General features: G+C 47.1%; 1 long non-coding RNA gene across 1 annotated transcript; it reads left to right on the plus strand.

The window, feature by feature from the left end:
- The first annotated feature begins 452 nt into the window (after positions 1 to 452).
- LOC132656491 (uncharacterized) lies at positions 453 to 12,724 on the plus strand. Its single transcript, XR_009594239.1, has 3 exons — positions 453 to 722; positions 9,550 to 9,644; positions 11,246 to 12,724. It is a non-coding gene; the product is annotated as an uncharacterized LOC132656491 (long non-coding RNA).
- Positions 12,725 to 14,392: the final 1,668 nt, after the last annotated feature.

Here is a 14,392-nt window from a genome sequence, read left to right on the forward strand (position 1 = left end):
AGCCATTCAGGGAGACATCTGGAAACCGAAAGTCAAATTCCAGCTCACTGCTGAGACATGAGCTCTGTTCCCATTCTATTCCCAGAAGATTATGTCAGGAAAGCTCACCCCAAAAAAGCACCACTCACCCCATCAGACTAAACGGTGTTGCCTGGATTCTGGGAGCAGAAACATCACCCCTGAAGAAAAAAAGCCTGGGCATCAGCCATAGGACATTCTAAAGACGCTGCTGCCATTGTCACCAACAAACACACATGTCACCTTCATGAGTAAGTCTAAAATGGGCAGCAAGCCCCCAACCAAGGCTTATTAACTCTGGCTGCACGAAGAGGGTCTGATCCTGGCAAAAGCCAAGGTATCTCAAGTCTGTGACTTTGCAGTGTTTAAAAATAAACTTGTCCCTGGGCTGCACATACACAGACTTCATACATAATGAGGAGGACTAGCCATCGGAAGAATGGAAACCTATTTCACTCTGCAGCGATCCAGTCTGCCTCCCTCAGCTCAGAAATGTGCTGTGCTCAGCGTTTCTGTGTGGATGCTGCATCCCTGGTAGAAAGAGCAGGGGCGGCTGCTGCAGCAGCAACAGCAGCCACAGCACGGGCTCCAGGGGGTGGGAGTCTGAGTGCACCATTTCTACCTCTCTGGCGACAGAAGCACCAAGTCACAAGGAGGGTGAGAATGTAGTCCAGAGGCTGCTGGGCTATATCACTCTGAAGGTGGTGAGTAACCTGCTGTTCACTGGGGCATCATCCGAGTAAAGATTCTAGGTCCTGAGGGAGGGGTGTGTGTGTGTGTGCGTGTGCGTGTGATGGAGCACATGGATGGGCACTTCCATTTTCATGGTACAGAAATACATACGTATCTGTGTGAATGCAGTAAAGAAATAGGACACAGTGTTTTAGAGCAAGGGAGCCGGAGCAGCTGAATCTCTCTGAGATTCGGAGAGGTGCAACCTTAAAATTCCAGAGCTCCTAAGGGACAGGTGTTGAACCTAGGGTCTGTATCTCCAGCCCCAGATTCTTTTATTCTACACGGGGATATGATAGCTGCCCTTGGGCCGAAGGACTCATACTTCTGGGCATGAAGCCAAAGGCTGCAGCTCCAATGTGAATGTCAATGGGACACATCTCCCCGTTCGCAGTGGACACAGGGAACTATTTTGGACTAACTGCAACTTGGGGCACAACAACAAGAGAACAGCCCGTGCTGGGCACAAATTGCCCAGCCCTCGTGGCCACCTTCTCCCTTGAGGCTTTTCTCTGGGTCACAATACCGAGTGCTCCCATCACCTGGGAATCTTCCCAGAAAGTGAGCCGTATCTGGGGCTCAAGAGCTTGCCGTATAAACTCTTTCTCTCCTTCAGTCCTTGGGCTGCGTGTTTGCTGAACGCCATTCTCATGCCAGGCGTGCTGCAAGTCACCGTTGGGTTTAAGTTTTATTTTATCTTACGGTCATTCCGGGCATCTCACATGCTGAATGAGATACACTCGCCAACCCCCCAGTGCTCACATGGGGGATCTCAATGTACATCTCAGCACAGCACCCTGAGGCCTTACCATCCTATTATCCACGACTGACAAGGTCGGGGGGGGGGGAGACTAAGGTTGGGTAAGCTAAACAATGTGAGCTATTTAAGCCCTTTTTTTTTTAATTTTTGTTTTCCTTAAGAATCACAGTTCTTAAAAAGTTATTTTCTACGATTCCTTCAACCAGTATGATCTTTGCCTCTAAAATGGAAGAGAATATTATCTCCTCAAAATAAATAAATAAATAAATAAAAAGCAATTATTTACAGGATTGCGGCTCAAACGTGCAAAGGGAGAAGAACACTCAAAATTGTGACTCTCAGTTAGGCATTGCATGTGCCATGGAGGAATCCTCTGGTCTGCTTCATTTTTTTTTCTGGGTTGTTTCAAGTTAACACAGTGAGATATATTTCAGAAACTTGGCTCCACCTGTCAGCCAAGACTATAGCTGCGGGAGCTAGGCATGTTCCCTTCCTGCCTGCTGCCTCCATCTTTTCTCATCGATAAACTGATGGCTAGGACTAAGTGATGTCTCTCCTCCCTCTGAGCACTGAAATGTTCGAGCATGCCTTCATTCCTCCCTTATTCAAGCCTGTCTCAGGTTCCCATGACATGCCTGATGTACTGTTGTTGCTGGGAGGGAGGGAAGGAGGGTCCCCAGACCTGGAAGAGACGTTATTTGCCGTCAGCAATACTCCTGTCAGGCCCCCACCAGGCCACCAAGCATCTTCAGTCAGTACTTCCTACCATGTAGAGCTACAAGACTTTCGCTGTGCCCTGTCCCCCACTCTGAGAGGTCTGTGTCCTTCTCTCTTGCTCCTTTCTATAATAGCACTGAGTGTGTGCCCAATAAGCCACAGTGCCAAGCACAGTGCTAAGCAGCTTTCATGCATGACGTCATTTAACCCTGACAATAATCCTATTCAGTAGATAATATGATTAACCCATCTTACTGATGAAGAGACTGGCAACTTATCCAAAATGGCATGGTTGAAAAATAATGGGGACAGAGTTCCTGTTTGGGATGATAAAAACTTCTGGAAATGGATAGAGATGGTGGTTGGATGACACTGGGAATGTATTTAATGCTACAGTTTTGAATGGTGCTGGGTATGGTGGCTCATGTGAAGAGGCTGAAATAGGAGGGCAGCCATAAGTTCAAAGCCAGCCTGGGCTACATAATGAGTTCCAGGACAGCCTTGACTGCAGAGTGAGACCCTGGGTTAAAATAAAAGGACAAAATTTTAAATTTGTGTTACATATTATCTTACCACAATAAAAGAAAAAAAAGTAGAATCCAGGCTATGCCTCAGTTGGTAGAGTGTCTAGCACTCAGGAAGCCCTGGCTTCAATCCTAAGTACCACATAAAACCAGACATGGAGGCACATGCCTAAAATCTCAGCACTCAAGAGATGGAGGCAGGAGAACCAGAAATCCAAGGTCATTTTTGGCTATGTATTGAGGCCAGCCTAGGCTACATGAGATTTGTCTCAAAGAAAGAAAAAGGGGAAAGAAGAGAGAGAGAGAGAGGGAGGGAGGGGAAAGAAAAGGGAAGGGGAAAGGGAGGGAGGAAAGGAGAAAGGAAGGAAAGAAGGAAGGAAGGAAGGAAGTCCAGCTAAAAGGAAGTACTATGTCTCATCTATTGCTACCAACAAATAGAACTCAGAAATAAAGCTGATGAGTCTGACTAAAGAATATGTTGTCAAATACCCAGCTGTGTATAACATTGTATCTTGATATTTGTCTGAGGCTTCTTTTGTAGCTAGAACATGATATGATCAACAGAAAATGTCCCGGATATGGGGTTTTTCTAATAGTGAATAAGAGGGTTTCCAAACCTGTCTATGAGCAGGTTTCATATAGCCCAGGCTGGCCTCAAGTTCGCATGTAGACAAGAATGACTTCAAGTTGATCTTGCCTCTACTTTCCCAGGGACAGAATTTTAGCTGTGCACCACCACACCCAGCGTATGGGGTGCTGGATATTGACCCTGGGCTCGCGTGCCTGTTAGACAAGCACTGTACGACTGACCTATGGCCCCACCCTTAAAATGAGATTGTCACAGTGTTCCATTTGGGCCAAGACTGCAGAGCTTTTCTAAGTGTTGGCTTTTTTAACTGATGACCAAGGAAAGGAAATTCAAAATCTCTGTACTATAGTCCCAATTTTCTCCCTATAAGTACTTTCTGTTGTCAATGTTGTTCCTTTGGCTTTCATGGTTTTGGTTTTGGTTTTGGTTTTGGAGGGGTGTTTGTTTGTTTGCGTGTTTTCTTTTGTACTTTGAAGCTCAGTTTCTAGGAGTTTAGAATTATTATTCTGCTCAGTTGCTCTCCCTCCATTGTTTGTTATGGATAGCCTATCTTCATCAATACTCTTAGTCTTCCTAGCTGCTTTATTCTGACATCGACGAGCATTGCCAATTTTTGTTTGGTAAAAGTTTAGCTGCTTGCCAGGCATGGTGGTACATGTCTTTAATACCAGCATTCAGGGAGGCAGAGGCAGGTGGATCTCTATGAGTTGGAAGCCAGCCTGGTCTATAAAGGACAGTCAGAGCTGCTAGACAGAGAAACCCTGTCAAAAAAAAACAAAAAAAAAACAACAAACAAACAAAAAAAAAAAAACCTTTACCTGCCATTCTTGCTCCACCCTTTACATTTCATGTTTTGTTTTCAATATGCTTCTTACAAACAACATGTAGGTCGATTTTATTCCAATCTAGCTAGATCTATCTTTTTTGAGCTCTGTGATACAATGATGCAATGAAGAGAATATTCTTTTAGGGATTCATTTCCAGGAGGTTTTCTGTTTCCCTCATTGAAAGGTCTCCATGAGCACCTTCTTCACATACCCTTTACAGGGTGTTTAAAAAAAAAAAAAACACCTTCCCCTCAGCCTGTCACTCCATTACACCTGGATAAGCTTTGAATAGCATCGTGTTTCTCCCAGATATCCCCCAACCAGCTTCTTCAGTTTTTACCCTTGTGCTGGCCACACTAATGCTTCAGCAGTGAATCGTGTACAACGTCATTTCCTTTAAAACAGACCTAGATTTGAAACTTGAGAGTCAAAAAAAAAAAAAAAAAAAAAAAGTGCCTTAGATCTTTGACAATGTTGCTCCTTTGCTACTTGTCACCTCCAAACTATTGGAGACTACTCTGACCTTCATCCAGGACAAAGGCGAGGATACCCTGGCAATGTTTGCCGGCGGCAACCTTCTCCAGTCGGATTTTCTTCCTTCTGCAGCACTGACCTGGAGGCATCAGGGTTGCTGGTCAGACATTCCACCACTGAACTATATTCCGACCCTCTCTGAGTCCTTCCTTTTCATTTTATTTTTTTTTTATTCCTAGATACCAATGTCTTCCTTCAGCTAGAATTTATTGAGCACTCGCTATAACATATTTTATATTTTGTCATTTTATCCTGACAACACTATGCCCCTAGGAGGGACCTCTGAAAGTTCGAGGTTCTAACAAAGCTAGGCTGTGGACTAATGAGAAAGCAAGTGAACTAGAACCTCCAATATATAATGAAGTGAATTGTAAAAGGTGGCGCTGGAGAGATGGCTCAGTGGTTAAGAGGACAGGTTTCTCTTGCAGAGGGATCTGATTCCCATCACTCACATGGAGGCTCACAGTTCCAGAAGATTCAATGCTCTGTTCTAGCCTGGAGGGTACTACGGGCGCGTGGTACACTTAAATGCAGGCAGGCAAAGCATGCATACACGCAAAATAATAAAATTAAATTAAATCAGATGCCCCCCCCCTTCAACTAACCGCTTCCCGCACAATCCGGCCACCTAACAAACAACTGTGTTGAGGAAGGCGTATCACTCATCGGAGCCTCGTTCTCATCTCACAGCTTCGGACCCCTCCCGAGTCCCTGAGAGCCCATACATGGAACAGGCCCAAGACGGTGGTCAGCCGGGGAGGCTCCCTTTCCCACCTCTCCTGACTCCAGGTCTGCAAGGTTTCTGAAAACCCCAGGATTTGACTCCTGTTCCCTAAAATTCAGGGCATCGACTACAGGGAGGCCCCACCTCTTTGTGCTGCGTGGTGCTTGCTCCATCTCTGAGCCTCCTAAGAGTAACACCATGAAACGTTCTTTCTTCAGACTTCCTTTCTTCTGCTAGGAAGGCCAGAGACAGGGACTCCGCAGTGAGGTGTGGAGACAAAGTTCACTTGCTGGCTCTTTTGAAAGAGTAAAGTGTGACAGAAACCACGGCTCTCAGGGAACCTCTCTGTTCATGTTTTTTATACATGTAGCTCTTCTTGCTTTATTTATTTGCATACGTGTGCACTTGCCCCAGTGCACCACAGCACACACGTGGAGGTCATGTGGGTCCTCAGGGTTGAGCCCAAGCTGTCATGGTTGGCAACAGTGCCTCCATCCATCTCTCTGGCTCCTGGGTTATCCTTTAAAGAGAATTCAGAAAGGTAGCAAAGCATCCGCAGTTTACTGGTTATCAGCCAGTAAACTGCTTGGTCTGACCAACTTCACCGTGGTTCACACGAGAAAACAGATGGAACTGGAATGTCTCGGCTCCAAGGCCCATGGCTGTTCTGTAGGGCCACCAGCTACGTGGGAAGAAGACAAGGGCCCAGACCAAGCCACCACGTTTGCATCGGGTGCTTCCATTTTCTCCTCCTAGTACCCACGGCTCCCCTGCCAGGCGTTCCCAAGATTTTCACTATGTCGAGGCCTTTTAAAGTTTCCTTAAGAGAACAAACAACAGAAGGTGACAGTTACTGAGGTGAGCTCTTGAACAGCAAGCAGCTTCTGATGAGAAATCAGGAGAAAGCCTCACAAAGGATGTCAGAGTGCCAGGCAAGCGGAAAGCAGGCTCTGGCCTCCATTTATCTGTGAGAGAAGGACTAAGCTTCTGAGAGGGAGAATGACTGACCCAAGGTCACAGCAAAACCTAGAAGCTGAACCCAGGCCCCTACCTCCTCCCTGTCCAGAAGCCTCCTCACCCCACAGGGCTGCATGAGAGTGTGCAGGCTTCTTTATGAGACAGGGAAGGGTCTCAATACGACTGTGATGGCTGCTTTATTGTGGCAAAGGATTTAATTACGTGCTACAGTTCTCGTCCCAGGCAGTGAATAATTTAAATCTTAGTGCTGGGTCTGAGAGTGGAGCTCAGTGACAGAGAGTGTGTCCCCAGCACCAAAACAAAAATTAAAAAAAAAATAATAAAAAGACTTGTTAGACAGAGAAACAAATCACATGAAAACAAATGGCTCTAGTTTTTAATTTATTAGTTGCCTCTGTGTGCTTGAAGGGTGGGGTGAGGGGTGCCACAGCTCGCCTGTGGAGGTCAGGGAACAACTTACAGGAGTCTGGTCTCTCTACCACGGGTTCTGGGATGGAGCTCAAGTTGTAAGGCTTGTGCAGCCTCCTTCCTTTTTCCCTACCCGTCCCACTTTTTTTTCTTTTCCCACACCATATATGTGTGTCTGTGTGTGTATACAAAGAAGAATTCCATTAAAATGTCTCCTCTGTGTGTGTGTGTGCGTGTGTGTGTACATATATATATAATATTTTTAATCAATCCTTCCTTTCATTTTGTATTGTATGTTATGAGCTTAGATGTCTGAACAGGCACAAAAAAACACGGGATGTGTCTGCCAAACAGGAAACCTTGCTTTACCAGGCCTGTCTTGGCGTAGCCTGACACAGGAGTTCACCCAGAAGGAAGTATGTACCTTAATTGACAGCCTGCCACCCCCAGAATTTCCCCAGGGGAAATTCTCTGACACCCCTCCCCTTCCCCACCCCAGGTGGTGAAACACTGCTACTGCCCTTAAAAGATGCTGTTTAAATGCACGGCGTTATTGTCACTATAGATCATTGCGATCAGCTTCCTGGGTAGGAGGGAGGATAGCAGAATGATGCACACCAGCATTTTGATTATTTAGGGCACAGTATATTCGGTTTATGTTGATTGCCCTGAGTATCATCTCTGAAACACAGCTAACATCACAGGGTTGGTAACAAGGTACCCTCTGCAATCCTGTCTCCATAGTGTACATCACAGTTTAGCAGAGGAAAAAATGGCCTTAAGAGACATTTCTCATCTGCTATCACCTCACCCTGCTTGCATGCTGCAGCAGGACAAATGCTGGTTTGGTTTGGTTTGGTTTCTTGGTTTGGTTTGGTTTTGGTTTTTCTTTTTTTTCTTTTTTTAATCGGCTTTGCATTATGTAACGGCACCCCTGTTTGTTCTAGAAGGCTGTGCAACGGTGTTATGACGGAGAAAGCAGAATCTTTGGGGACGGCAGGCTTGCATCCCAATCGCAGTTTACACACCTGACCAAAATCGTTTAAAGCACTCCGTTTTAATGTCTCCTCTTGGTAAAGTAGGGTTCTCCTGGTTGCGAGACTGCCGATCATGTAAGAAAAAGCCCCCAAATAGCACTGTGCCTGACTGGGAGTCGCCATGCCTGGCCCCCTTTGTTTTATGCAGTGTTTGGAAATGCCCATCTACTGGGCTTTGCAATTCAAGGTTGTGAGCAAGCCCCACCGCCTTCCCTACCCTGGACTTTCCTCAACAGTCCTTTGGCCTCCCCGGCAATGTTATATATGCAGATGATCTGTTTGAAGCTGCCAAACACAGAGGGGACAGTGATTTTATTTTATGAACAATGGTTACGTGTCTCCTGAGTGCTGGCTACTGGGAAATAAATATTCTAGATTTCATCTATTCATTCATTCATTATAAAGAAGCTATCCTCCAACGACCCCCTCCCTTCTGCCTTCTTCACTGTTCCCTCTTTAATTTCTCTGTCTCTCTCTCTTTCTCTGTTTCTCCTCACCACCACCACCACCACCACTGCAATCCCAGAGGCCTAGCAACCTTTTTGCCCAATTGGATGTTATTTTTCATTTTCTTCTTGTCACTACCTAATGTCCAAATTTATTTAAATCATCCTCAGACACAATCCTACAAGCTATGAATCACATCTGAGGCGAGCTTTTTTTTTGCCTTCAAACTTGTCAGCCATCTCACTTATGATTGACAAGATTTCCATTCCCGTCATTTCTACTAATTCTGCTTCAAATCTGTATATTTAATGAACACACCAATTGGTCCCTCGTTATCAGTCAGAGCCATTTTTTTTTCATAGATAATGCACTGGTTTTATAATTTATCGTGCATGGTGGCTGCCTCTAAATGAAATTCAGTGAAGGCCTTGTCCGGTTCATATTAAAACAGTATCTGGCACACGAATATGATCATGAGATTCTCCCACCCCCATCTCCCCTTTTGTGCGTATGAACAGTTTCATGTTTCTATTGGATTTTTTAAAACACAAGCAAGGCTTTTCTCACCTTAAAGAATGCTGAATGTTATAACTCTGCACAGAGAAGAAAAGAAAAACAAGAGATTGCTTACAAAAAAAAAAAAATTCTCCAATGCAAACACAATATGACACATGCTAAAAATTGCCGGAAGCACTGGTGACTTACAGTTCCTCTCCCGAGGCAGATAATTCATTAGGAAATAGCCTCATGCCCTGTGTAGCAATTGAACAAAAATATTTATTTGTGGTACTATCATATGATAAGGGGAACAGGGTTTCTTTGGGAGTGAGGGGGGAGGGGAGGCTTGTGGTAGCTGCCCACCATAAGCATTGCAAATGAATCATTAGCCTTCATCCTGCAATCTAGGTCAGGATGGAGCGATGGGAGGATGGGATGGCTTTTAAATCTGCTGTAGGCTCCCATCAATCTGCTTAGAAGGCACGAGAGGCCCAGTTACGCTGGACTGGAACATTCCAAGGGGAACAGAGACACTCTCACCTGCTGTAGGGACCATTACCCGAGCCACAGAGTCATCAAAAATAGAGAGGGCTGTGCCATCAGATGAATTACACTTAAACACACGTAGACTTTAAGCTTTCCTTGTTCTGCTTTTTAAGAACTGAGCAGGATTTGTCAGACCGATCTTTAAAAGAGAGACACTCATCTTCCAGAAGAATTCAGAATATATGAATTCTTTCCTTTAAAATACAACAGGTTCCTGCACCCTGGGTGTGGACAGGGACTCTGCAAATCACCTCCCCATGTTGCAGAAGAAGATAGGAAATGCAAGTATCCTCCAACAAGCCATGGTTTGTTTTTCTTTTGGCTTTCTTTAAAGATTAGGGGGTTTGTATACTATGAATAATTCATCAAATAAAGCAGAAACAAAACAAATTGACTGGTGACTGCCACCTGATAAACTAAACTTGCACCTAAGGCCCTTGTCAAGGGCCATCTTCTTCCCTCAATATTAGCATAGGAGGATGCTGTTTCCAGGAGCTCAGGATTAGTGTGTCCTTCCTCAGAACTGCTTCTGCCAGCTTTAATATGGTTACTTCCTGGACATGTTATAGACTTAGTTCACTTGGTCAAAGTCCCTGCCACTTTTCCTGGGTTCTCTTCCCTCAACCCACACAAGCTGGCTCTGTGTATTTTTCTAGTCCCAAAAATACTGCTAAAACTAGAGGGTATAAGTAGAAACATCTGAATTTCAAAAATTCAGTCGAAGCAAAACACCAAACGAACTGGGCAGGACAGGCTACTTCTTTTAACTTTCATTTGCTTATTTTAATTGTCACATCATAATTGTGTTTAGGTATGGGACAGCCTGTATGTGGAAATTCAATATGCATTCACAATGTGCAACTATCAATTCAGAGTAACTAGTAATTTCAGGTTCTTAAATTTTTATAATTTCTGTATGTTAGAAAGCCTTCGAGCTCTTCTTTGCCAGTTACTTTGAAAAAATAGCATACATTGCTTTAGATTACTGCTTCCCTAAGCTACTTATTTCCTTTATTTGACAAAAAAATAATAAGAAAAATTTTAAAGTACAAATATGGTATAGGAAAAATGTGTAACAAAAAAAAAGAGAGAGAGAGACCTGGGTTTTGTTCTATACCTCTGAACTTGCTACAAATCAACCTCATGGTTCTAGACGGAATTTTTGCATACCTCTAGGCCTTGCTTTTTTCTTTATGTGCATCAGAAGGCGTCAGCCAGCTCCCAGGTTCTGTTGTTAGCTACACTGTCCAGATACCACCTCCAAATTTGTTTTTTTGCAAGACAAGGTAACTGCAGAAGTATCTGCAGTTATTTCCAAAGATGTGAACTGACGTTCACAGAAAAGAGAAGCCCTTCTGAAGCTGCTGAAATTGATAAAAAGCTTGCAAATGAGGGAGTCTCACTGCAGAAATGATCTTCCAAAAACAGTGTTGAATGACTTTAGAGGAAGACCTTATAAACCTTGAAGCTGTATTTTGTTCAATTTTGACTCTCTCCCTCTCCCTCTCTTTCTCTCTCTCTCTTTCTCCATCCCTCCCTCAACGTTGCTCAAAAGGCCTGCAGAAAACAGCGATATCGGATACCCAGACAAGAACAAACTTAGCTTCTTATTTGTCTGAATATTTCACTGGGGATGGAGTTTTGTATTCCGAAGCTGGAAGATGATAGAATATTCTATTTCAGGCATCTTTTTTTTTAAGCCATTTAAAGTACTGCAGAACGTTATTTTGATTTCTGCCACAGGATAAAGGGCTCCTCCTGAATGCAAACAACAAGCAAAGAATGCGCTAGAGGCTCCGCTATCATATTAAAAATTAAACCCGGCTGCATTTCATAATGGGCTGACTCTCTCTTTCTCTCTCTCTCTCTCTCTCTCTCTCTCTCTCTCTCTCTCTCTCTCTCTCAGAGCACAGCAGCACAGCTTCCATCTTCTCACGGTGAAGGACAGCACGATGGCTGTTCTTCATGGTTAACACTAGAGCATCAGCTGAGGGAGGTCAGAACCCTGCTTCTCTGAACAGAGAACCACAAATGTCACTCACACATGCCACGGCTTGGCAAATAATATATTTCTTTCCAATCTCCTGTCCCTTCCGTTTACCCATCCTCGTGCATGTGCTAAGCTGAAGGGCACCTCTGGGTCTTCCTTCCTTCCTTCCTTTGGTGGGACCAGCAGGAGGCATGCCATTCACAATGAATTCAAAAGTGCTCCTCTTTTGATTTCTGTTGTCTTTATTTTAACCTCAGGAAGGGGGAGAGATTTAACTCAGTCTTCACCCCAGGCTACGCTAATACTTAGGTCATGTCTGAGCTCTCAGGGGGAAACCCTGCTTTATCCCATCCGAGGGGCAATGGTGTCTTTTCAGTGGAGCTGTACAGCTGTCCAGCCATATGGGCCCCAAACAGCCCAGTCAATCCGATTTGGGGAGGTTTTACAATGTAATTTCTTAACGTGTTAGTATTTGGGGTGAGTTTGATCAGGCGCATAGACAGCCCTTAAGCCCAAGGGTTTAGGTTTTAAGAAGCCATTTCAAATGGCCCAGCATCCACTCAGACTGGTTAAAAACAGATATGAAATCTGTGGCTGGGGGAGGGACAGGGACTCCTGACCCCCTGGTTGGAGAAAGTCCCAGGGGTATGCTCTAACTATTAATTCAGCATCAGCTGCCGTATCTACCCTCCCCCCCACCTTTTTTTTTCCTCTCTCTCTCTCCTTTTCTTCTTTAACCCTGGGCTCATCATTTAAGGCGTTCCCACTCGGGCCTGCAGAGCCCTGTTACAAAACCAGGTCTCCTCTCCCCACCCCCACCCCCACCCCACCCCCGCGCGCGCGCGCGCGCGCTCGCCCCACACCGCAAGATGAGAGAGCCAGTATCCCGCAAGGCCGCAACGGCGCAGGAGAACTGCATTGAAACCGTCCCCGAGCTAAACAAAACCAGGCCCGTCTGACAGTCTAGTCAAGGACGGCAGCCCCCGCATCCCGTCGTCGCTTTCCAGTCAAAACCGAGTGGACTTCGAGACTCAGCCCCGTCCCTCCCTGGTGCAGGGGTTCAAAACTGCCTGCCAAGGAACTCTTCATAGACAGAACATAGAACAGCCCTAAATCTAAAAACCTTTTATCAAAATGGTGGAAGGCAAGCCAAGTTACCCCTCCTGGATCTTGTCCCCCCCCAGAGAACTACAATTTGGTGGCGACTATCATCAGAGCGGTCGGTGTTTCCGGAAAGATAGCCTGGTGGTGGCCTTTGCCAACCAACTATTTTTTTTTTTTTAATTAAAATCGGTCACAATCTAGTTCTTGCAACCCCTCCCAAGGTTCTCAGTTTTAGAAATTTACCAAAAATAAAAATAAAAAAAAAAAAAATGCTTCTTTCCTAAGCTTCTAGCTGCACATTGTCAAGGCAGGAAAAAAAAGCAAGAAGGGGAGGTTTTGTGACAGCCAAACCCTAACCTAACAATTGACAGGCGCAGGAACGGCCTCGAATCCAAGCAGGCATCCCAGGAGATCCGTCCCGGCTAGGTAGGGGCCTCGGCCACCACCCCCACCGACGGCGGCCGCACTTAAGGTGCCTCTGGCTGTCCGAGCTGGTCCCCACGTCTAGATGTCCTGAATCCAACACAGCCTAAGAAACAGTTCTGGGGTTTGGTTTGGTTTGGTTTGGTTTGGTTTTTTCTTTTTCTTTTCTTTCTTTTTTCTTTCTTTTTTTTTTTTTTCTCTTTTCTTTTCTTTTCTTTCCTTTAAGTCATCAAAGAAAAGCAGGCGTAGGGAAAGCAGATGGGCCTGCGTGTGCGGGTCGCGGCTGCCTCGCGGCTGCTGCAGTGGCCCTTTGGGAAGACAGATTTCTCATCCCAGGCGCGGAGGGCTCGGGTGGGGGAAGGTCTTTTTTTTTTTCTTTCTTTCTTTCTTTCTTTTTCTTTTTGGTTTGCTCTTATGGGGACATTCATTCTGGGTCCTTCCTTAAGGCCACAGCTAACTCGGTGCTCTCGGAGAAAAAAAAAAAAAAAAAAAAAGCAGTCACCCGGCCACACAACTACAACAAAAGGCGCCTCCCCGAAGTGGCTCTCCAGGTCCGCAGGACGGGTGGCCGGACGTGGAGACGCACTTTTGTGCCTCGGTAATCTCGGCCGTCCATCTGGCCCCGGCGGGGCGAGGGCGGGCGGGAGGGCGCGGGCAGGGGAGGGGCGCGCGCCCGCCACGGGAGGAACGCGAGCACGCGCGCCCGCTCTCCTTCACTTTCACCTTGACTGCGGAGGGTTTGGAGGGGGGTTGCGGGGGGGGGGACGACGACGAGAGACCGTGGTCCTCCATCCCCCCCCTCCGCCCTTCGTCTTCCCACCCCCCGGCACCGTCCTGCCCAGACGCCAGCCCGGGGCGGGGTGGGGAGGAGGGAGGAGGAGGAGGAGGCTGCACCGGCGCTCGGGTCGCCGCACCGCCCCGCAGCCGCGCGCGCGCGCGCGCGCGCTCTCTCCTCCTCCTCCTCCTCCTCCTCCAGCGACGGGCGACCGCGAGCGCAGCGGCGCCGGGCTCCATCCATCCTCGCCAGCCTCAGCCCGAGCCGCAGCTGGCGGAACAACCCCCCCCCACCCTTAGCCATTTCGGGCTGGGGGGACCGACGAGCCGCCGCCCCGAGCTCCCCGTTCCGTCGGCCGGAAGGTCGAGGGACCCCCGGAGCGGGCTGGCGGCGGTGTCGCCTTAGGAGGAGAAGGTGGACCGGAGGACGCGGAGCAATGCAGGCAGGTGGAGGATCGAGTCCGCCCAGAGGACCTGGGCAGGGTCTGGGGGGTGGGGGGTGGCCCGGGGTGGGTGGCTTCGAGGGGGTCCGCTGCGGTGGCGGCGGATGTGGGTGCGGCGAAGGCGCCCCCCCTTCTCCCTGGCTCTAGAGGGGTAAACGGAAGCGCCTGGAAGGGACGGGGAGGGGGGGTGCCAATCGCCACCTCCGGCCTTGGCTTTCCCGCTCTGGAGAGCACCCCCACTTTCTCACTTTCCCCCCAAATCCGCATTTTTTTTCCCTTGGCACAGCCCTCCCGAACACCGATGAGAGAGGGAGAGAGA

The sequence above is a fragment of the Meriones unguiculatus genome, chromosome 9, assembly GCF_030254825.1.
Source record: "Meriones unguiculatus strain TT.TT164.6M chromosome 9, Bangor_MerUng_6.1, whole genome shotgun sequence".
Taxonomy (NCBI): domain Eukaryota; kingdom Metazoa; phylum Chordata; class Mammalia; order Rodentia; family Muridae; genus Meriones; species Meriones unguiculatus.